Raw genomic sequence first — 24,275 nt, 5'->3', positions numbered from 1 at the left:
TGGAACGCAATGGAATGGAATGGAATGGAATGGAATGGAATGGAATGGAATGGAATGGAATGGAATGGAATAGAAAGGAATGGAATGGAATGGAATGTAATGGAATGGAATGGAATGGATTGGAATGGAATGGAATGGAATGGAATGGAATGGAATGGAATGGAATGGATTGGAATGGAATGGAATGGAATGGAATGGAATGGAATGGAAGGGAATCGAATGGAATGGAATGGAATCGAATGGAATGCAATGGAATGGAATGGAATGGAAAGGAATCGAACGGAATCGAATGGAATAGAATGGAATATAACGGAATGGAATGGAGTGGAATGGAATGGAATGGAGTCAACCCGAGTAGAATAGAATGGATTGGAATGGAATGGAATGGAAAGTAATGGAATGGAATGGAATGGAATGGAATGGAATGGAATGGAATGGAATGGAATGGAATCAACCCGAGTAGAACTAAATGGATTGGAAAGGAATGGAATGGAATGGAATGGAATGGAATGGAATGGAATGGAATGGAATTCAATGGAGTAGAATGGAATGGAATAGAATGGAATGGAATGGAATGGAATGGAATGGAATGGAATGGAATGGAACGGAATGGAATGGAATGGAATGCAATGGAATGGAATGGAATCAACCCGACTAGAACGGAATGGAATGGAATGGAAAGGAATGGAATGGAATGGAATGGAATGGAATGGAATGGAATGGAATGGAATCGAATGGAATGGAATGGAATGGAATGGAATGGAATGGAATGGAATGGAATGGAATGGAATGGAATGGAATCCACCCGAATAGAATGGAAAGGATTGGAATGGAATGGAAAGGAATGGAATGGAATGGAATGGAATTGAATGGAATGGAATGGAATGGAATGGAATGGAATGGAATGGAATGGAATGGAATCAACCCGAGTAGAACTAAATGGAATGGAAAGGAATGGAATGGAATGGAATGGAATGGAATGGAATGGAATGGAATGGAATGGAATCCACCCGAATAGAATGGAATGGATTGGAATGGAATGGAAAGGAATGGAATGGAATGGAATGGAATTGAATGGAATGGAATGGAATGGAATGGAATGGAATGGAATGGAATGGAATGGAATAGAATGGAATCAACCCGAGTGGAACGGAATGGAATGGAATGGAATGGAATGGAATGGAATGGAATGGATTGGAATGGAATGGAATCAACCCGAGTAGAACTAAATGGAATGGAAAGGAATGGAATGGAATGGAATGGAATGGAATTCAATGGAGTAGAGTGGAATGGAATAGAATGGAATGGAATGGAATGGAATGGAATGGAATGGAATGGAATGGAATGGAATGGAATAGAATGGAATCAACCCGACTAGAACGGAATGGAATGGAATGGAATGGAATGGAATGGAATGGAATGGAATGGAATGGAATGGAGTGGAATCAACCCGAGTAGAACGGAATGGAAAGGAATGGAATGGAATGGAATGGAATGGAATGGAATGGAATGGAATTTAATGGAATGGATTGGAATGGAATGGAATGGAAAGTAATGGAATGGAATGGAATGGAATGGAATGGAATGGAATGGAATGGATTCAACCCGAGTAGAACTAAATGGAATGGAAAGGAATGGAATGGAATGGAATGGAATGGAATGGAATGGAATTCAATGGAGTAGAATGGAATGGAATGGAATGGAATGGAATGGAATGGAATGGAATGGAATGGAATGGAATGGAAAGGAATCAACCCGACTAGAACGGAATGGAATGGAATGGAATGGAATGGAATGGAATGGAATGGAATGGAATGGAATGGAATGGAATGGAATCCACCCGAGTAGAATGGAATGGATTGGAATGGAATGGAAAGGAATGGAATGGAATCGAGTGGAATCGAATGGAATGAAATGGAATGGAATGGAATGGAATGGAATGGAATGGAATGGAATCAACCTGAGTAGAATGGAATGGATTGGAATGGAATGGAATGGAATGGAATCGAATGGAATCGAAAGAAATGGAATGGAATGAAATGGAATGGAATGGAATCAACCCGAGTAGAACGGAATGGAATGGAATGGAATGGAATGGGATGGAATGGAATCGAATGATATCAAATGGAATCGAATGGAATGGAATTGAATAGAATGGAATCAACCCGAGTGGAACGGAATGGAACAGAATGGAATGGAATGGAATGGAATGGAATGGAATGGAATGGAATGGAAAGAACCCGAGTGGAATGGAATGGAATGGAATGGAATGGAATGATGAACCCGAGTAGAATGGAATGGTTTGGAATGAAATGGAATGGAATGGAATGGAATGGAATCGAATGGAATCGAGTGGAATGGAATGGAATGGAATGGAATGGAATGGAAGGGAATCGAATGGAATGGAATGGAATCGAATGGAATGGAATGGAATGGAATGGAATGGAATGGAATGGAATCGAACGGAATCGAATGGAATAGAATGGAATATAACGGAATGGAATGGAGTGGAATGGAATGGAATGGAGTCAACCCGAGTAGAATAGAATGGATTGGAATGGAATGGAATGGAATGTAATGGAATGGAATGGAATGGAATGGAATGGAATGGAATGGAATGGAATGGAATGGAATGGAATGGAATGGAATGGAATCAACCCGAGTAGAACTAAATGGATTGGAAAGGAATGGAATGGAATGGAATGGAATGGAATGGAATGGAATCGAATGGAGTGGAATGGAATGGAATGGAATGGAATGGAATGGAATGGAATGGAATAGAAAGGAATGGAATGGAATGGAATGGAATGGAATGGAATGGAATGGATTGGAATGGAATGGAATGGAATGGAATGGAATGGAATGGAATGGAATGGATTGGAATGGAATGGAATGGAATGGAATGGAATGGAAGGGAATCGAATGGAATGGAATGGAATCGAATGGAATGGAATGGAATGGAATGGAATGGAATGGAATGGAATCGAACGGAATCGAATGGAATAGAATGGAATATAACGGTATGGAATGGAGTGGAATGGAATGGAATGGAGTCAACCCGAGTAGAATAGAATGGATTGGAATGGAATGGAATGGAAAGTAATGGAATGGAATGGAATGGAATGGAATGGAATGGAATGGAATGGAATGGAATGGAATGGAATGGAATGGAATCAACCCGAGTAGAACTAAATGGATTGGAATGGAATGGAATGGAATGGAATGGAATGGAATGGAATGGAATGGAATGGAATGGAATTCAATGGAGTAGAATGGAATGGAATAGAATGGAATGGAATGGAATGGAATGGAATGGAATGGAATGGAATGGAATGGAATGGAATGGAATGGAATGCAATGGAATGGAATGGAATCAACCCGACTAGAACGGAATGGAATGGAATGGAAAGGAATGGAATGGAATGGAATGGAATGGAATGGAATGGAATGGAATGGAATGGAATCGAATGGAATGGAATGGAATGGAATGGAATGGAAAGGAATGGAATGGAATGGAATGGAATGGAATGGAATCCACCCGAATAGAATGGAATGGATTGGAATGGAATGGAAAGGAATGGAATGGAATGGAATGGAATTGAACGGAATGGAATGGAATGGAATGGAATGGAATGGAAACAACCCGAGTAGAACTAAATGGAATGGAAAGGAATGGAATGGAATGGAATGGAATGGAATGGAATGGAATCCACCCGAATAGAATGGAATGGATTGGAATGGAATGGAAAGGAATGGAATGGAATGGAATGGAATTGAATGGAATGGAATGGAATGGAATGGAATGGAATGGAATAGAATGGAATCAACCCGAGTGGAACGGAATGGAATGGAATGGAATGGAATGGAATGGAATGGAATGGAATGGAATGGAATGGAATCAACCCGAGTAGAACTAAATGGAATGGAAAGGAATGGAATGGAATGGAATGGAATGGAATTCAATGGAGTAGAGTGGAATGGAATAGAATGGAATGGAATGGAATGGAATGGAATGGAATGGAATGGAATGGAATGGAATGGAATAGAATGGAATCAACCCGACTAGAACGGAATGGAATGGAATGGAATGGAATGTAATGGAATGGAATGGAATGGAATGGAATGGAGTGGAATCAACCCGAGTAGAACGGAATGGAAAGGAAAGGAATGGAATGGAATGGAATGGAATGGAATGGAATGGAATTTAATGGAATGGTTTGGAATGGAATGGAATGGAAAGTAATGGAATGGAATGGAATGGAATGGAATGGAATGGAATGGAATGGAATCAACCCGAGTAGAACTAAATGGAATGGAAAGGAATGGAATGGAATGGAATGGAATGGAATGGAATTCAATGGAGTAGAATGGAATGGAATAGAATGGAATGGAATGGAATGGAATGGAATGGAATGGAATGGAATGGAATGGAATGGAAAGAACCCGAGTGGAATGGAATGGAATGGAATGGAATGGAATGATGAACCCGAGTAGAATGGAATGGTTTGGAATGAAATGGAATGGAATGGAATGGAATGGAATCGAATGGAATCGAGTGGAATGGAATGGAATGGAATGGAATGGAATGGAATGGAATGGAATGGAATGGAATGGAATCAACCCGAGTAGAACGGAATGGGTTGGAATGGAAAGGAAAGAATTGGAATGGAATGGAATGGAATGGAATGGAATGGAATGGAATGGAATGGAGTGGAATCAAACCGATTAGAACGGAATGGAATGGAATGGAATGGAATGGAATGGAATGGAATGGAATCAACCCGAGTAGAATGGAATGGATTGGAATGGAATGGAATGGAATGGAATGGAATGGAATGGAATGGAATGGAATAGATAGGAATGGAATGGAATGGAATGTAATGGAATGTAATGGAATGGATTGGAATGGAATGGAATGGAATGGAATGGAATGGAATGGAATGGAATGGATTGGAATGGAATGGAATGGAATGGAATGGAAGGGAATCGAATGGAATGGAATGGAATCGAATGGAATGGAATGGAATGGAATGGAATGGAATGGAATGGAATGGAATCGAACGGAATCGAATGGAATAGAATGGAATATAACGGAATGGAATGGAGTGGAATGGAATGGAATGGAGTCAACCCGAGTAGAATAGAATGGATTGGAATGGAATGGAATGGAAAGTAATGGAATGGAATGGAATGGAATGGAATGGAATGGAATGGAATGGAATGGAATGGAATGGAATGGAATCAACCCGAGTAGAACTAAATGGATTGGAAAGGAATGGAATGGAATGGAATGGAATGGAATGGAATCGAATGGAGTGGAATGGAATGGAATGGAATGGAATGGAATGGAATGGAATGGAATAGAAAGGAATGGAATGGAATGGAATGGAATGGAATGGAATGGAATGGATTGGAATGGAATGGAATGGAATGGAATGGAATGGAATGGAATGGAATGGATTGGAATGGAATGGAATGGAATGGAATGGAATGGAAGGGAATCGAATGGAATGGAATGGAATCGAATGGAATGGAATGGAATGGAATGGAATGGAATGGAATGGAATGGAATCGAACGGAATCGAATGGAATAGAATGGAATATAACGGAATGGAATGGAGTGGAATGGAATGGAATGGAGTCAACCCGAGTAGAATAGAATGGATTGGAATGGAATGGAATGGAAAGTAATGGAATGGAATGGAATGGAATGGAATGGAATGGAATGGAATGGAATGGAATGGAATGGAATGGAATCAACCCGAGTAGAACTAAATGGATTGGAATGAAATGGAATGGAATGGAATGGAATGGAATGGAATGGAATGGAATTCAATGGAGTAGAATGGAATGGAATAGAATGGAATGGAATGGAATGGAATGGAATGGAATGGAATGGAATGGAATGGAATGGAATGGAATGGAATGCAATGGAATGGAATGGAATCAACCCGACTAGAACGGAATGGAATGTAATGGAAAGGAATGGAATGGAATGGAATGGAATGGAATGGAATGGAATGGAATGGAATCGAATGGAATGGAATGGAATGGAATGGAATGGAATGGAATGGAATGGAATGGAATTTAATCCACCCGAATAGAATGGAATGGATTGGAATGGAATGGAAAGGAATGGAATGGAATGGAATGGAATTGAATGGAATGGAATGGAATGGAATGGAATGGAATGGAATGGAATGGAATGGAATGGAATGGAATGGAATCAACCCGAGTAGAACTAAATGGAATGGAAAGGAATGGAATGGAATGGAATGGAATGGAATGGAATGGAATCCACCCGAATAGAATGGAATGGATTGGAATGGAATGGAAAGGAATGGAATGGAATGGAATGGAATTGAATGGAATGGAATGGAATGGAATGGAATGGAATGGAATGGAATAGAATGGAATCAACCCGAGTGGAACGGAATGGAATGGAATGGAATGGAATGGAATGGAATGGAATGGAATGGAATGGAATGGAATGGAATCAACCCGAGTAGAACTAAATGGAATGGAAAGGAATGGAATGGAATGGAATGGAATGGAATTCAATGGAGTAGAGTGGAATGGAATAGAATGGAATGGAATGGAATGGAATGGAATGGAATGGAATGGAATGGAATGGAATGGAATAGAATGGAATCAACCAGACTAGAACGGAATGGAATGGAATGGAATGGAATGTAATGGAATGGAATGGAATGGAATGGAATGTAATGGAATGGAATGGAATGGAATGGAATGGAATGGAATGGAATGGAGTGGAATCAACCCGAGTAGAACGGAATGGAAAGGAAAGGAATGGAATGGAATGGAATGGAATGGAATGGAATTTAATGGAATGGTTTGGAATGGAATGGAATGGAAAGTAATGGAATGGAATGGAATGGAATGGAATGGAATGGAATGGAATGGAATCAACCCGAGTAGAACTAAATGGAATGGAAAGGAATGGAATGGAATGGAATGGAATGGAATGGAATTCAATGGAGTAGAATGGAATGGAATAGAATGGAATGGAATGGAATGGAATGGAATGGAATGGAATGGAATGGAATGGAATGGAATGGAAAGGAATCAACCCGACTAGAACGGAATGGAATGGAATGGAATGGAATGGAATGGAATGGAATGGAATGGAATGGAATGGAATGGAATGGAATCCACCCGAGTAGAATGGAATGGATTGGAATGGAATGGAAAGGAATGGAATGGAATCGAGTGGAATCGAATGGAATGAAATGGAATGGAATGGAATGGAATGGAATCGTATGGAATGGAATCAACCTGAGTAGAATGGAATGGATTGGAATGGAATGGAATCGAATGGAATCGAATGGAATCGAAAGAAATGGAATGGAATGAAATTGAATGGAATGGAATCACCCCGAGTAGAACGGAATGGAATGGAATGGAATGGAATGGGATGGAATGGAATCGAATGATATCAAATGGAATCGAATGGAATGGAATTGAATAGAATGGAATCAACCCGAGTGGAACGGAATGGAACAGAATGGAATGGAATGGAATGGAATGGAATGGAATGGAATGGAATGGAAAGAACCCGAGTGGAATGGAATGGAATGGAATGGAATGGAATGATGAACCCGAGTAGAATGGAATGGTTTGGAATGAAATGGAATGGAATGGAATGGAATGGAATCGAATGGAATCGAGTGGAATGGAATGGAATGGAATGGAATGGAATGGAATGGAATGGAATGGAATGGAATGGAATGGAATGGAATGGAATGGAATGGAATGGAATGGAATCAACCCGAGTAGAACGGAATGGGTTGGAATGGAAAGGAAAGAATTGGAATGGAATGGAATGGAATGGAATGGAATGGAATGGAATGGAATGGAGTGGAATCAAACCGATTAGAACGGAATGGAATGGAATGGAATGGAATGGAATGGAATGGAATCAACCCGAGTAGAATGGAATGGATTGGAATGGAATGGAATGGAATGGAATGGAATGGAATGGAATCGAATGGAATGGAATGGAATCGAATGGAATGGAATGGAATGGAATGGAATGGAATGGAATGGAATGGAATCAAACGGAATCGAATGGAATAGAATGCAATATAATGGAATGGAATGGAATGGAATGGAGTCAACCCGAGTAGAATGGAATGGATTGGAATGGAATGGAATGGAAAGTAATGGAATGGAAAGTAATGGAATGGAATGGAATGGAATCAACCCGAGTAGAACTAAATGGAATGGAAAGGAATGGAATGGAATGGAATGGAATGGAATGGAATGGAATGGAATTCAATGGAGTAGAGTGGAATGGAATAGAATGGAGTGGAATGGAATGGAATGGAATGGAATGGAATGGAATGGAATGGAATGGAATAGAATGGAATCAACCCAACTAGAACGGAATGGAATGGAATGGAATGGAATGGAATGGAATGGAATGGAATGGAATGGTATGGAATGGAATGGAATGGAATGGAGTGGAATCAACCCGAGTAGAACGGAATGGAAAGGAATGGAATGGAATGGAATGGAATGGAATGGAATGGAATGGAATGGAATGGAATGGAATAGAAAGGAATGGAATGGAATGGAATGGAATGGAATGGAATGGAATGGAATGGAATGGAATGGAATCAACCCGTGTAGAATGGAATTGATTGGAGTGGAATGGAATGGAATGGAATGGAATGGAATGGAATGGAATGGAATGGAATGGAATGGAATCGAATGGAATGGAATGGAATCAAATGGAATGGAATGGAATCTAACGGAATCGAATGGAATGGAATGGAATATAATGGAATGGAATGGAATGGAATGGAATGGAATGGAATGGAATGGAATGGAGTCAACCCGAGTAGAATGGAATGGATTGGAATGGAATGGAATGGAAAGTAATGGAATGGAATGGTATGGAATGGAATGGAATGGAATGGAATGGAATGGAATGGAATGGAATGGAATGGAGTCAACCAGAGTAGAACTAAATGGAATGGAAAGGAATGGAATGGAATGGAATAGAATGGAATGGAATGGAATTCAATGGAGTAGAATGGAATGGAATAGAATGGAATGGAATGGAATGGAATGGAATAGAATGGAATGGAATGGAATAGAATGGAATCAACCCGACTAGAACGGAATGGAATGGAATGGAATGGAATGGAATCGAATGGAATGGAATGGAATGGAATGGAATGGAATGGAATGGAATGGAATGGAATGGAATGAAACTGAATGGAATGGAATGGAATGGAATGGAATGGAATGGAATGGAATGGAATGGAATCAACCCGAGTAGAATGGAATGGATTGGAATGGAATGGAATGGAATGCAATCGAATGGAATCGAAAGAAATGGAATGGAATGGAATGGAATGAAATGGAATGGAATGGAATCAACCCGAGTAGAACGGAATGGAATGGAATGGAATGGAATGGGATGGAATGGAATCGAATGATATCAAATGGAATCGAATGGAATGGAATTGAATAGAATGGAATCAACCCGAGTGGAACGGAATGGAACGGAATGGAATGGAATGGAATGGAATGGAATGGAATGGAATGGAATCAACCCGAGTAGAAAGGAATGGGTTGGAATGGAAAGGAATGGAATGGAATGGAATGGAATGGAATGGAATGGAATGGAATGGAATGGAAGGGAATGGAATGGAGTGGAATCAACCCGAGTAGAACGGAATGGAATGGAATGGAATGGAATGGAATGGAATGGAATGGAATGGAATGGAATGGAATGGAAAGGAATGGAATGGAATGGAATGGAATGGAATGGAATGGAATGGAATGGATTGGAATGGAATGGAATGGAATGGAATGGAATGGAATGGATTGGAATGGAATGGAATGGAATGGAATGGAATGGAAGGGAATCGAATGGAATGGAATGGAATGGAATGGAATGGAATGGAATGGAATGGAATGGAATGGAATCGAACGGAATCGAATGGAATAGAATGGAATATAACGGAATGGAATGGAGTGGAATGGAATGGAATGGAGTCAACCCGAGTAGAATAGAATGGATTGGAATGGAATGGAATGGAAAGTAATGGAATGGAATGGAATGGAATGGAATGGAATGGAATGGATTGGAATGGAATGGAATGGAATGGAATCAACCCGAGTAGAACTAAATGGATTGGAAAGGAATGGAATGGAATGGAATGGAATGGAATGGAATGGAATGGAATGGAATGGAATGGAATTCAATGGAGTAGAATGGAATGGAATAGAATGGAATGGAATGGAATGGAATGGAATGGAATGGAATGGAATGGAATGGAATGGAATGGAATGGAATGCAATGGAATGGAATGGAATCAACCCGACTAGAACGGAATGCAATGGAATGGAATGGAATGGAATGGAATGGAATGGAATGGAATGGAATGGAATGGAATCGAATGGAATGGAATGGAATGGAATGGAATGGAATGGAATGGAATGGAATGGAATCCACCCGAATAGAATGGAATGGATTGGAATGGAATGGAAAGGAATGGAATGGAATGGAATGGAATGGAATGGAATGGAATGGAATGGAATGGAATGGAATGGAATGGAATGGAATCAACCCGAGTAGAACTAAATGGAATGGAAAGGAATGGAATGGAATGGAATGGAATGGAATGTAATGGAATGGAATGGAATGGAATCCACCCAAATAGAATGGAATGGATTGGAATGGAATGGAAAGGAATGGAATGGAATGGAATGGAATGGAATGGAATGGAATGGAATCAACCCGAGTAGAACTAAATGGAATGGAAAGGAATGGAATGGAATGGAATGGATTGGAATGTAATGGAATGGAATGGAATGGAATCCACCCAAATAGAATGGAATGGATTGGAATGGAATGGAAAGGAATGGAATGGAATGGAATGGAATTGAATGGAATGGAATGGAATGGAATGGAATGGAATGGAATGGAATGGAATAGAATGGAATCAACCCGAGTGGAAAGGAATGGAATGGAATGGAATGGAATGGAATGGAATGGAATTTAGTGGAATGGAATGGAATGGAATCAACCCGAGTAGAACTAAATGGAATGGAAAGGAATGGAATGGAATGGAATGGAATGGAATTCAATGGAGTAGAGTGGAATGGAATAGAATGGAATGGAATGGAATGGAATGGAATGGAATGGAATGGAATGGAATGGAATGGAATAGAATGGAATCAACCCGACTAGAACGGAATGGAATGGAATGGAATGGAATGGAATGGAATGGAATGGAATGGAATGGAATGGAATGGAATGGAATGGAATGGAATGGAATGGAATGGAGTGGAATCAACCCGAGTAGAACGGAATGGAAAGGAATGGAATGGAATGGAATGGAATGGAATGGAATGGAATGGAATGGAATGGAATTTAATGGAATGGATTGGAATGGAATGGAATGGAAAGTAACGGAATGGAATGGAATGGAATGGAATGGAATGGAATGGAATCAACCCGAGTAGAACTAAATGGAATGGAAAGGGATGGAATGGAATGGAATGGAATGGAATGGAATTCAATGGAGTAGAATGGAATGGAATAGAATGGAATGGAATGGAATGGAATGGAATGGAATGGAATGGAATGGAATGGAATGGAATGGAATGGAAAGGAATCAACCCGACTAGAACGGAATGGAATGGAATGGATTGGAATGGAATGGAATGGAATGGAATGGAATGGAATGGAATGGAATGGAATCCACCCGAGTAGAATGGAATGGATTGGAATGGAATGGAAAGGAATGGAATGGAATCGAGTGGAATCGAATGGAATGGAATGGAATGGAATGGAATGGAATGGAATGGAATGGAATGGAATGGAATCAACCTGAGTAGAATTTAATGGATTGGAATGGAATGGAATGGAATGGAATCCAATGGAATCGAAAGAAATGGAATGGAATGGAATGGAATGAAATGGAATGGAATGGAATCAACCCGAGTAGAACGGAATGGAATGGAATGGAATGGAATGGGATGGAATGGAATCGAATGATATCAAATGGAATCGAATGGAATGGAATTGAATAGAATGGAATCAACCCGAGTGGAACGGAATGGAACGGAATGGAATGGAATGGAATGGAATGGAATGGAATGGAATGGAAAGAACCCGAGTGGAATGGAATGGAATGGAATGGAATGGAATGATGAACCCGAGTAGAATGGAATGGTTTGGAATGAAATGGAATGGAATGGAATGGAATGGAATGGAATGGAATGGAATGGAATGGAATGGAATGGAAAGGAATGGAATGGAATGGAATGGAATGGAATGGAATGGAATCAACCCGAGTAAAACGGAATGGGTTGGAATGGAAAGGAAAGAATTGGAATGGAATGGAATGGAATGGAATGGAATGGAATGAAATGGAATGGAGTGGAATCAAACCGATTAGAACCGAATGGAATGGAATGGAATGGAATGGAATGGAATGGAATCAACCCGAGTAGAATGGAATGGATTGGAATGGAATGGAATGGAATGGAATGGAATGGAATGGAATGGAATGGAATGGAATCGAATGGAATGGAATGGAATCGAATGGAATGGAATGGAATGGAATGGAATGGAATGGAATGGAATGGAATGGAATCAAACGGAATCGAATGGAATAGAATGCAATATAATGGAATGGAATGGAGTGGAATGGAGTCAACCCGAGTAGAATGGAATGGATTGGAATGGAATGGAATGGAAAGTAATGGAATGGAATGGAATGGAATGGAATGGAATGGAATCAATCCGAGTAGAACTAAATGGAATGGAAAGGAATGGAATGGAATGGAATGGAATGGAATGGAATGGAATGGAATGGAATTCAATGGAGTAGAGTGGAATGGAATAGAATGGAGTGGAATGGAATGGAATGGAATGGAATGGAATGGAATGGAATGGAATGGAATGGAATGGAATGGAATCAACCCGACTAGAACGGAATGGAATGGAATGGAATGGAATGGAATGGAATGGAATGGAATGGAATGGAATGGAATGGAATGGAATGGTATGGAATGGAATGGAATGGAATGGAGTGGAATCAACCCGAGTAGAACGGAATGGAAAGGAATGGAATGGAATGGAATGGAATGGAATGGAATGGAATGGAATGGAATGGAATTTCATGGAATGGAATGGAATCGAAAGGAATGGAATGGAATGGAATGGAATGGAATGGAATGGAATGGAATGGAATGGAATGGAATCAACCCGTGTAGAATGGAATTGATTGGAATGGAATGGAATGGAATGGAATGGAATTGAATGGAATGGAATGGAATGGAATCGAATGGAATCGAATGGAATGGAATGGAATCGAATGGAATGGAATGGAATCTAACGGAATCGAATGGAATGGAATGGAATATAATGGAATGGAATGGAATGGAATGGAATGGAATGGAATGGAGTCAACCCGAGTAGAATGGAATGGATTGGAATGGAATGGAATGGAAAGTAATGGAATGGAATGGTATGGAATGGAATGGAATGGAATGGAATGGAATGGAATGGAATGGAATGGAATGGAATGGAATGGAATGGAATGGAATGGAATGGAATGGAATCAACCAGAGTAGAACTAAATGGAATGGAAAGGAATGGAATGGAATGGAATAGAATGGAATGGAATGGAATTCAATGGAGTAGAATGGAATGGAATAGAATGGAATGGAATGGAATGGAATGGAATGGAATGGAATGGAATAGAATGGAATCAACCCTACTAGAACGGAATGGAATGGAATGGAATGGAATGGAATGGAATGGAATGGAATGGAATGGAATGGAGTGGAATGGAATGGAATGGAATGGAATGGAATGGAATGGAATGGAATGGAATCAACCCGAGTAGAATGGAATGGATTGGAATGGAATGGAATGGAATGGAATGGAATGGAATGGAATGGAATGGAATGGAATGGAATGGAATGGAATGGAATCAATCCGAGTAGAATGGAATGGAATGGAATTCAATGTAACCGAAAGGAATTGAATCAACCCATGTGGAACGGAACGGGATGGGACGGGAAGGGATGGGATGGGACGGGTCGGAATGGGACGGAATGGAACGGAATGGAACGGCATGGAATCAACCCGAGTAGAATGGAATGGAATGGAAAGGAATAGAATAGAATAGAATGGAATTGAACCAACCCGCGTGGAACGGAATGGAACGGAATGGAAACGAGCGGAACCGAATGCAAAGGAATCAACCCGAGTAAAACGGAACGGGACGGGACGGGACGGGACGGGACGGAACGGAACGGAACCAAACTCAATGGAATCAACCGAGTAGAACGGAATGGAATAAATGGAAAGGAATGGAATGGAATGGAATGGAATGGAATGGAATGGAATGGAATGGAATGGAATGGAGTGGAATGGAATGGAATGGAATGGAATGGAAATCAACCCGAGTAGAACGGAATGGAATGGAATGGAATGGAATGGAATGGAATGGAATGGAATGGAATGAGCCCGAGTGGAATGGAATGGAATGGAATGGAATGGAATGGAATGGAATCGAATGGAATGCTCAACCCGAGTGGAATGGAATGGAATGGAATGGAATGGAATGGAATGGAATGGAATGGAATGGAGTGGAATCAACCCGAGTAGAACGGAATGGAATGGAATGGAATGGAATGGAATGGAATGGAATGGAATGGAATGGACTGGAATGGAATTCAATGGAATAGAATGGAATGGAATGGAATGGAATAAAATGAAATGGAATGGAATGGAATCGAATGGAATAGAATGGAATGGAATGGAATGGAATGGAATAGAATGGAATGGAATGGAAAGGAATGGAGTGGAATCAACCCGAGTAGAACAGAATGGAATGGAATGGAATGGAATGGAATGGAATGGAATCGAATGGAATAGAATGGAATGGAATGGAATGGAATGGAATGAACCCAAGTAGAATGGAATGGATTGGAATGGAATGGAATGGAATGGAATGGAATGGAATCGAATCGAATGGAACGCAATGGAATGGAATGGAATGGAATGGAATGGAATGGAATGGAATGGAATGGAATGGAATGGAATAGAAAGGAATGGAATGGAATGGAATGTAATGGAATGGAATGGAATGGATTGGAATGGAATGGAATGGAATGGAATGGAATGGAATGGAATGGAATGGAATGGAATGGAATGGATTGGAATGGAATGGAATGGAATGGAATGGAATGGAAGGGAATCGAATGGAATGGAATGGAATCGAATGGAATGGAATGGAGTGGAATGGAATGGAATGGAATGGAATGGAATCGAACGGAATCGAATGGAATAGAATGGAATATAACGGAATGGAATGGAGTGGAATGGAATGGAATGGAGTCAACCCGAGTAGAATAGAATGGATTGGAATGGAATGGAATGGAAAGTAATGGAATGGAATGGAATGGAATGGAATGGAATGGAATGGAATGGAATGGAATGGAATGGAATGGAATGGAATCAACCCGAGTAGAACTAAATGGATTGGAAAGGAATGGAATGGAATGGAATGGAATGGAATGGAATGGAATGGAATTCAATGGAGTAGAATGGAATGGAATAGAATGGAATGGAATGGAATGGAATGGAATGGAATGGAATGGAATGGAATGGAATGGAATGGAATGGAATGGAATGGAATGGAATGGAATGCAATGGAATGGAATGGAATCAACCCGACTAGAACGGAATGGAATGGAATGGAAAGGAATGGAATGGAATGGAATGGAATGGAATGGAATGGAATGGAATCGAATGGAATGGAATGGAATGGAATGGAATGGAATGGAATGGAATGGAATGGAATGGAATGGAATCCACCCGAATAGAATGGAATGGATTGGAATGGAATGGAAAGGAATGGAATGGAATGGAATGGAATTGAATGGAATGGAATGGAATGGAATGGAATGGAATGGAATGGAATGGAATCAACACGAGTAGAACTAAATGGAATGGAAAGGAATGGAATGGAATGGAATGGAATGGAATGGAATGGAATGGAATGGAATGGAATCCACCCGAATAGAATGGAATGGATTGGAATGGAAGGGAATGGAATGGAATCCACCCGAATAGAATGGAATGGATTGGAATGGAATGGAAAGGAATGGAATGGATTGGAATGGAATGGAATGGAAAGTAATGGAATGGAATGGAATGGAATGGAATGGAATGGAATCAACCCGAGTAGAACTAAATGGAATGGAAAGGAATGGAATGGAATGGAATGGAATGGAATGGAATGGAATGGAATGGAATTCAATGGAGTAGAGTGGAATGGAATAGAATGGAGTGGAATGGAATGGAATGGAATGGAATGGAATGGAATGGAATGGAATGGAATGGAATGGAATGGAATGGAATGGAATAGAATGGAATCAACCCGACTAGAACGGAATGGAATGGAATGGAATGGAATTGAATGGAATGGAATGGAATGGAATGGAATGGAATGGTATGGAATGGAATGGAATGGAATGGAGTGGAATCAACCCGAGTAGAACGGAATGGAAAGGAATGGAATGGAATGGAATGGAATGGAATGGAATGGAATGGAATGGAATGGAATGGAATTTCATGGAATGGAATGGAATCGAAAGGAATGGAATGGAATGGAATGGAATGGAATGGAATGGAATGGAATGGAATGGAATGGAATGGAATCAACCCGTGTAGAATGGAATTGATTGGAATGGAATGGAATGGAATGGAATGGAATTGAATGGAATGGAATGGAATGGAATCGAATGGAATCGAATGGAATGGAATGGAATCGAATGGAATGGAATGGAATCTAACGGAATCGAATGGAATGGAATGGAATATAATGGAATGGAATGGAATGGAATGGAATGGAATGGAATGGAATGGAGTCAACCCGAGTAGAATGGAATGGATTGGAATGGAATGGAATGGAAATTAATGGAATGGAATGGTATGGAATGGAATGGAATGGAATGGAATGGAATGGAATGGAATGGAATGGAATGGAATGGAATGGAATCAACCAGAGTAGAACTAAATGGAATGGAAAGGAATGGAATGGAATGGAATAGAATGGAATGGAATGGAATTCAATGGAGTAGAATGGAATGGAATAGAATGGAATGGAATGGAATGCAATGGAATGGAATGGAATGGAATGGAGTAGAATGGAATCAACCTGACTAGAACGGAATGGAATGGAATGGAATGGAATGGAATGGAATGGAATGGAATGGAATGGAATGGAATGGAATGGAATGGAATGGAATGGAATCAACCCGAGTAGAATGGAATGGATTGGAATGGAATGGAATGGAATGGAATGGAATGGAATGGAATGGAATGGAATGGAATGGAATGGAATGGAATCAATCCGAGTAGAATGGAATGGAATGGAATTCAATGTAACCGAAAGGAATTGAATCAACCCATGTGGAACGGAACGGGATGGGACGGGAAGGGACGGGATGGGACGGGTCGGAATGGGACGGAATGGAACGGAATGGAACGGCATGGAATCAACCCGAGTAGAATGGAATGGAATGGAAAGGAATAGAATAGAATAGAATGGAATTGAACCAACCCGCGTGGAACGGAATGGAACGGAATGGAAACGAGCGGAACCGAAAGCAAAGGAATCAACCCGAGTAAAACGGAACGGGACGGGACGGGACGGGACGGGACGGAACGGAACGGAACCAAACTCAATGGAATCAACCGAGTAGAACGGAATGGAATAAATGGAAAGGAATGGAATGGAATGGAATGGAATGGAATGGAATGGAATGGAATGGAGTGGAATGGAATGGAATGGAATGGAATGGAAATCAACCCGAGTAGAACGGAATGGAATGGAATGGAATGGAATGGAATGGAATGGAATGGAATGAGCCCGAGTGGAATGGAATGGAATGGAATGGAATGGAATGGAATGGAATGGAATGGAATGGAATGGAATCGAATGGAATGCTCAACCCGAGTGGAATGGAATGGAATGGAATGGAATGGAATGGAATGGAATGGAATGGAATGGAATGGAGTGGAATCAACCCTAGTAGAACGGAATGGAATGGAATGGAATGGAATGGAATGGAATGGAATGGAATGGAATGGAATGGAATTCAATGGAATAGAATGGAATGGAATGGAATGGAATAAAATGAAATGGAATGGAATGGAATCGAATGGAATAGAATGGAATGGAATGGAATGGAATGGAATAGAATGGAATGGAATGGAATGGAATGGAGTGGAATCAACCCGAGTAGAACAGAATGGAATGGAATGGAATGGAATGGAATGGAATGGAATCGAATGGAATAGAATGGAATGGAATGGAATGGAATGGAATGAACCCAAGTAGAATGGAATGGATTGGAATGGAATGGAATGGAATGGAATGGAATCGAATCGAATGGAACGCAATGGAATGGAATGGAATGGAATGGAATGGAATGGAATGGAATGGAATGGAATGGAATGGAATGGAATAGAAAGGAATGGAATGGAATGGAATGTAATGGAATGGAATGGAATGGATTGGAAGGGAATGGAATGGAATGGAATGGAATGGAATGGAATGGAGTGGATTGGAATGGAATGGAATGGAATGGAATGGAATGGAATGGAAGGGAATCGAATGGAATGGAATGGAATCGAATGGAATGGAATGGAATGGAATGGAATGGAATGGAATGGAATGGAATGGAATCGAACGGAATCGAATGGAAAAGAATGGAATATAACGGAATGGAATGGAGTGGAATGGAATGGAATGGAGTCAACCCGAGTAGAATAGAATGGATTGGAATGGAATGGAATGGAAAGTAATGGAATGGAATGGAATGGAATGGAATGGAATGGAATGGAATGGAATGGAATGGAATGGAATGGAATGGAATGGAATCAACCCGAGTAGAACTAAATGGATTGGAAAGGAATGGAATGGAATGGAATGGAATGGAATGGAATGGAATGGAATGGAATTCAATGGAGTAGAATGGAATGGAATAGAATGGAATGGAATGGAATGGAATGGAATGGAATGGAATGGAATGGAATGGAATGGAATGCAATGGAATGGAATGGAATCAACCCGACTAGAACGGAATGGAATGGAATGGAAAGGAATGGAATGGAATGGAATGGAATGGAATGGAATGAATGGAATCGAATGGAATGGAATGGAATGGAATGGAATGGAATGGAATGGAATGGAATGGAATGGAATGGAATCCACCCGAATAGAATGGAATGGATTGGAATGGAATGGAAAGGAATGGAATGGAATGGAATGGAATTGAATGGAATGGAATGGAATGGAATGGAATGGAATGGAATGGAATGGAATCAACCCGAGTAGAACTAAATGGAATGGAAAGGAATGGAATGGAATGGAATGGAATGGAATGGAATGGAATGGAATGGAATGGAATCCACCCGAATAGAATGGAATGGATTGGAATGGAATGGAAAGGAATGGAATGGAATGGAATGGAATTGAATGGAATGGAATGGAATGGAATGGAATGGAATGGAATGGAATGGAATAGAATGGAATCAACCCGAGTGGAACGGAATGGAATGGAATGGAATGGAATGGAATGGAATGGAATGGAATGGAATGGAATGGAATGGAATCAACCCGAGTAGAACTAAATGGAATGGAAAGGAATGGAATGGAATGGAATGGAATGGAATTCAATGGAGTAGAGTGGAATGGAATAGAATGGAATGGAATGGAATGGAATGGAATGGAATGGAATGGAATGGAATGGAATAGAATGGAATCAACCCGACTAGAACGGAATGGAATGGAATGGAATGGAATGGAATGGAATGGAATGGAATGGAATGGAATGGAATGGAATGGAGTGGAATCAACCCGAGTAGAACGGAATGGAAAGGAATGGAATGGAATGGAATGGAATGGAATGGAATGGAATGGAATGGAATTTAATGGAATGGATTGGAATGGAATGGAATGGAAAGTAATAGAATGGAATGGAATGGAATGGAATGGAATGGAATGGAATGGAATGGATTCAACCCGAGTAGAACTAAATGGAATGGAAAGGAATGGAATGGAATGGAATGGAATGGAATGGAATTCAATGGAGTAGAATGGAATGGAATAGAATGGAATGGAATGGAATGGAATGGAATGGAATGGAATGGAATGGAATGGAATGGAATGGAATGGAAAGGAATCAACCCGACTAGAACGGAATGGAATGGAATGGAATGGAATGGAATGGAACGGAATGGAATGGAATGGAATGGAATGGAATGGAATGGAATGGAATGGAATGGAATGGAATCCACCCGAGTAGAATGGAATGGATTGGAATGGAATGGAAAGGAATGGAATGGAATCGAGTGGAATCGAATGGAATGAAATGGAATGGAATGGAATGGAATGGAATGGAATGGAATGGAATCAACCTGAGTAGAATGGAATGGATTGGAATGGAATGGAATGGAATGGAATCGAATGGAATCGAAAGAAATGGAATGGAATGAAATGGAATGGAATGGAATCAACCCGAGTAGAACGGAATGGAATGGAATGGAATGGAATGGGATGGAATGGAATCGAATGATATCAAATGGAATCGAATGGAATGGAATTGAATAGAATGGAATCAACCCGAGTGGAACGGAATGGAACAGAATGGAATGGAATGGAATGGAATGGAATGGAATGGAATGGAAAGAACCCGAGTGGAATGGAATGGAATGGAATGGAATGGAATGATGAACCCGAGTAGAATGGAATGGTTTGGAATGAAATGGAATGGAATGGAATGGAATGGAATCGAATGGAATCGAGTGGAATGGAATGGAATGGAATGGAATGGAATGGAATGGAATGGAATGGAATGGAATGGAATCAACCCGAGTAGAACGGAATGGGTTGGAATGGAAAGGAAAGAATTGGAATGGAATGGAATGGAATGGAATGGAATGGAATGGAATGGAATGGAATGGAATGGAGTGGAATCAAACCGATTAGAACGGAATGGAATGGAATGGAATGGAATGGAATGGAATGGAATGGAATCAACCCGAGTAGAATGGAATGGATTGGAATGGAATGGAATGGAATGGAATGGAATGGAATGGAATGGAATGGAATAGATAGGAATGGAATGGAATGGAATGGAATGGAATGGAATGGAATGGATTGGAATGGAATGGAATGGAATGGAATGGAATGGAATGGAATGGAATGGATTGGAATGGAATGGAATGGAATGGAATGGAATGGAAGGGAATCGAATGGAATGGAATGGAATCGAATGGAATGGAATGGAATGGAATGGAATGGAATGGAATGGAATGGAATCGAACGGAATCGAATGGAATAGAATGGAATATAACGGTATGGAATGGAGTGGAATGGAATGGAATGGAGTCAACCCGAGTAGAATAGAATGGATTGGAATGGAATGGAATGGAAAGTAATGGAATGGAATGGAATGGAATGGAATGGAATGGAATGGAATGGAATGGAATGGAATGGAATGGAATGGAATCAACCCGAGTAGAACTAAATGGATTGGAATGGAATGGAATGGAATGGAATGGAATGGAATGGAATGGAATGGAATGGAATGGAATGGAATGGAATCCACCCGAATAGAATGGAATGGATTGGAATGGAAGGGAATGGAATGGAATCCACCCGAATAGAATGGAATGGATTGGAATGGAATGGAAAGGAATGGAATGGATTGGAATGGAATGGAATGGAAAGTAATGGAATGGAATGGAATGGAATGGAATGGAATGGAATCAACCCGAGTAGAACTAAATGGAATGGAAAGGAATGGAATGGAATGGAATGGAATGGAATGGAATGGAATGGAATGGAATTCAATGGAGTAGAGTGGAATGGAATAGAATGGAGTGGAATGGAATGGAATGGAATGGAATGGAATGGAATGGAATGGAATGGAATGGAATGGAATGGAATGGAATAGAATGGAATCAACCCGACTAGAACGGAATGGAATGGAATGGAATGGAATTGAATGGAATGGAATGGAATGGAATGGAATGGAATGGTATGGAATGGAATGGAATGGAATGGAGTGGAATCAACCCGAGTAGAACGGAATGGAAAGGAATGGAATGGAATGGAATGGAATGGAATGGAATGGAATGGAATTTCATGGAATGGAATGGAATCGAAAGGAATGGAATGGAATGGAATGGAATGGAATGGAATGGAATGGAATGGAATGGAATGGAATGGAATCAACCCGTGTAGAATGGAATTGATTGGAATGGAATGGAATGGAATGGAATGGAATTGAATGGAATGGAATGGAATGGAATCGAATGGAATCGAATGGAATGGAATGGAATCGAATGGAATGGAATGGAATCTAACGGAATCGAATGGAATGGAATGGAATATAATGGAATGGAATGGAATGGAATGGAATGGAATGGAGTCAACCCGAGTAGAATGGAATGGATTGGAATGGAATGGAATGGAAAGTAATGGAATGGAATGGTATGGAATGGAATGGAATGGAATGGAATGGAATGGAATGGAATGGAATGGAATGGAATGGAATCAACCAGAGTAGAACTAAATGGAATGGAAAGGAATGGAATGGAATGGAATAGAATGGAATGGAATGGAATTCAATGGAGTAGAATGGAATGGAATAGAATGGAATGGAATGGAATGGAATGGAATGGAATGGAATGGAATGGAATGGAGTAGAATGGAATCAACCCGACTAGAACGGAATGGAATGGAATGGAATGGAATGGAATGGAATGGAATGGAATGGAATGGAATGGAATGGAATGGAATGGAATGGAATCAACCCGAGTAGAATGGAATGGATTGGAATGGAATGGAATGGAATGGAATGGAATGGAATGGAATGGAATGGAATGGAATGGAATGGAATGGAATCAATCCGAGTAGAATGGAATGGAATGGAATTCAATGTAACCGAAAGGAATTGAATCAACCCATGTGGAACGGAACGGGATGGGACGGGAAGGGACGGGATGGGACGGGTCGGAATGGGACGGAATGGAACGGAATGGAACGGCATGGAATCAACCCGAGTAGAATGGAATGGAATGGAAAGGAATAGAATAGAATAGAATGGAATGGAATGGAATGGAATGGAATGGAATGGAGTGGAATCAACCCGAGTAGAACGGAATGGAATGGAATGGAATGGAATGGAATGGAATGGAATGGAATTCAATGGAATAGAATGGAATGGAATGGAATGGAATAAAATGAAATGGAATGGAATGGAATCGAATGGAATAGAATGGAATGGAATGGAATGGAATGGAATAGAATGGAATGGAATGGAATGGAATGGAGTGGAATCAACCCGAGTAGAACAGAATGGAATGGAATGGAATGGAATGGAATGGAATGGAATCGAATGGAATAGAATGGAATGGAATGGAATGGAATGGAATGAACCCAAGTAGAATGGAATGGATTGGAATGGAATGGAATGGAATGGAATGGAATCGAATCGAATGGAACGCAATGGAATGGAATGGAATGGAATGGAATGGAATGGAATGGAATGGAATGGAATGGAATAGAAAGGAATGGAATGGAATGGAATGTAATGGAATGGAATGGAATGGATTGGAATGGAATGGAATGGAATGGAATGGAATGGAATGGAATGGAGTGGATTGGAATGGAATGGAATGGAATGGAATGGAATGGAATGGAAGGGAATCGAATGGAATGGAATGGAATCGAATGGAATGGAATGGAATGGAATGGAATGGAATGGAATGGAATGGAATCGAACGGAATCGAATGGAATAGAATGGAATATAACGGAATGGAATGGAGTGGAATGGAATGGAATGGAGTCAACCCGAGTAGAATAGAATGGATTGGAATGGAATGGAATGGAAAGTAATGGAATGGAATGGAATGGAATGGAATGGAATGGAATGGAATGGAATGGAATGGAATGGAATGGAATGGAATCAACCCGAGTAGAACTAAATGGATTGGAAAGGAATGGAATGGAATGGAATGGAATGGAATGGAATGGAATGGAATGGAATTCAATGGAGTAGAATGGAATGGAATAGAATGGAATGGAATGGAATGGAATGGAATGGAATGGAATGGAATGGAATGGAATGGAATGCAATGGAATGGAATGGAATCAACCCGACTAGAACGGAATGGAATGGAATGGAAAGGAATGGAATG

Source organism: Gorilla gorilla, chromosome 17 (assembly GCF_029281585.2).
Source record: "Gorilla gorilla gorilla isolate KB3781 chromosome 17, NHGRI_mGorGor1-v2.1_pri, whole genome shotgun sequence".
Classification (NCBI taxonomy): Eukaryota; Metazoa; Chordata; class Mammalia; order Primates; family Hominidae; genus Gorilla; species Gorilla gorilla.
This window is presented reverse-complemented; position numbering follows the sequence as displayed.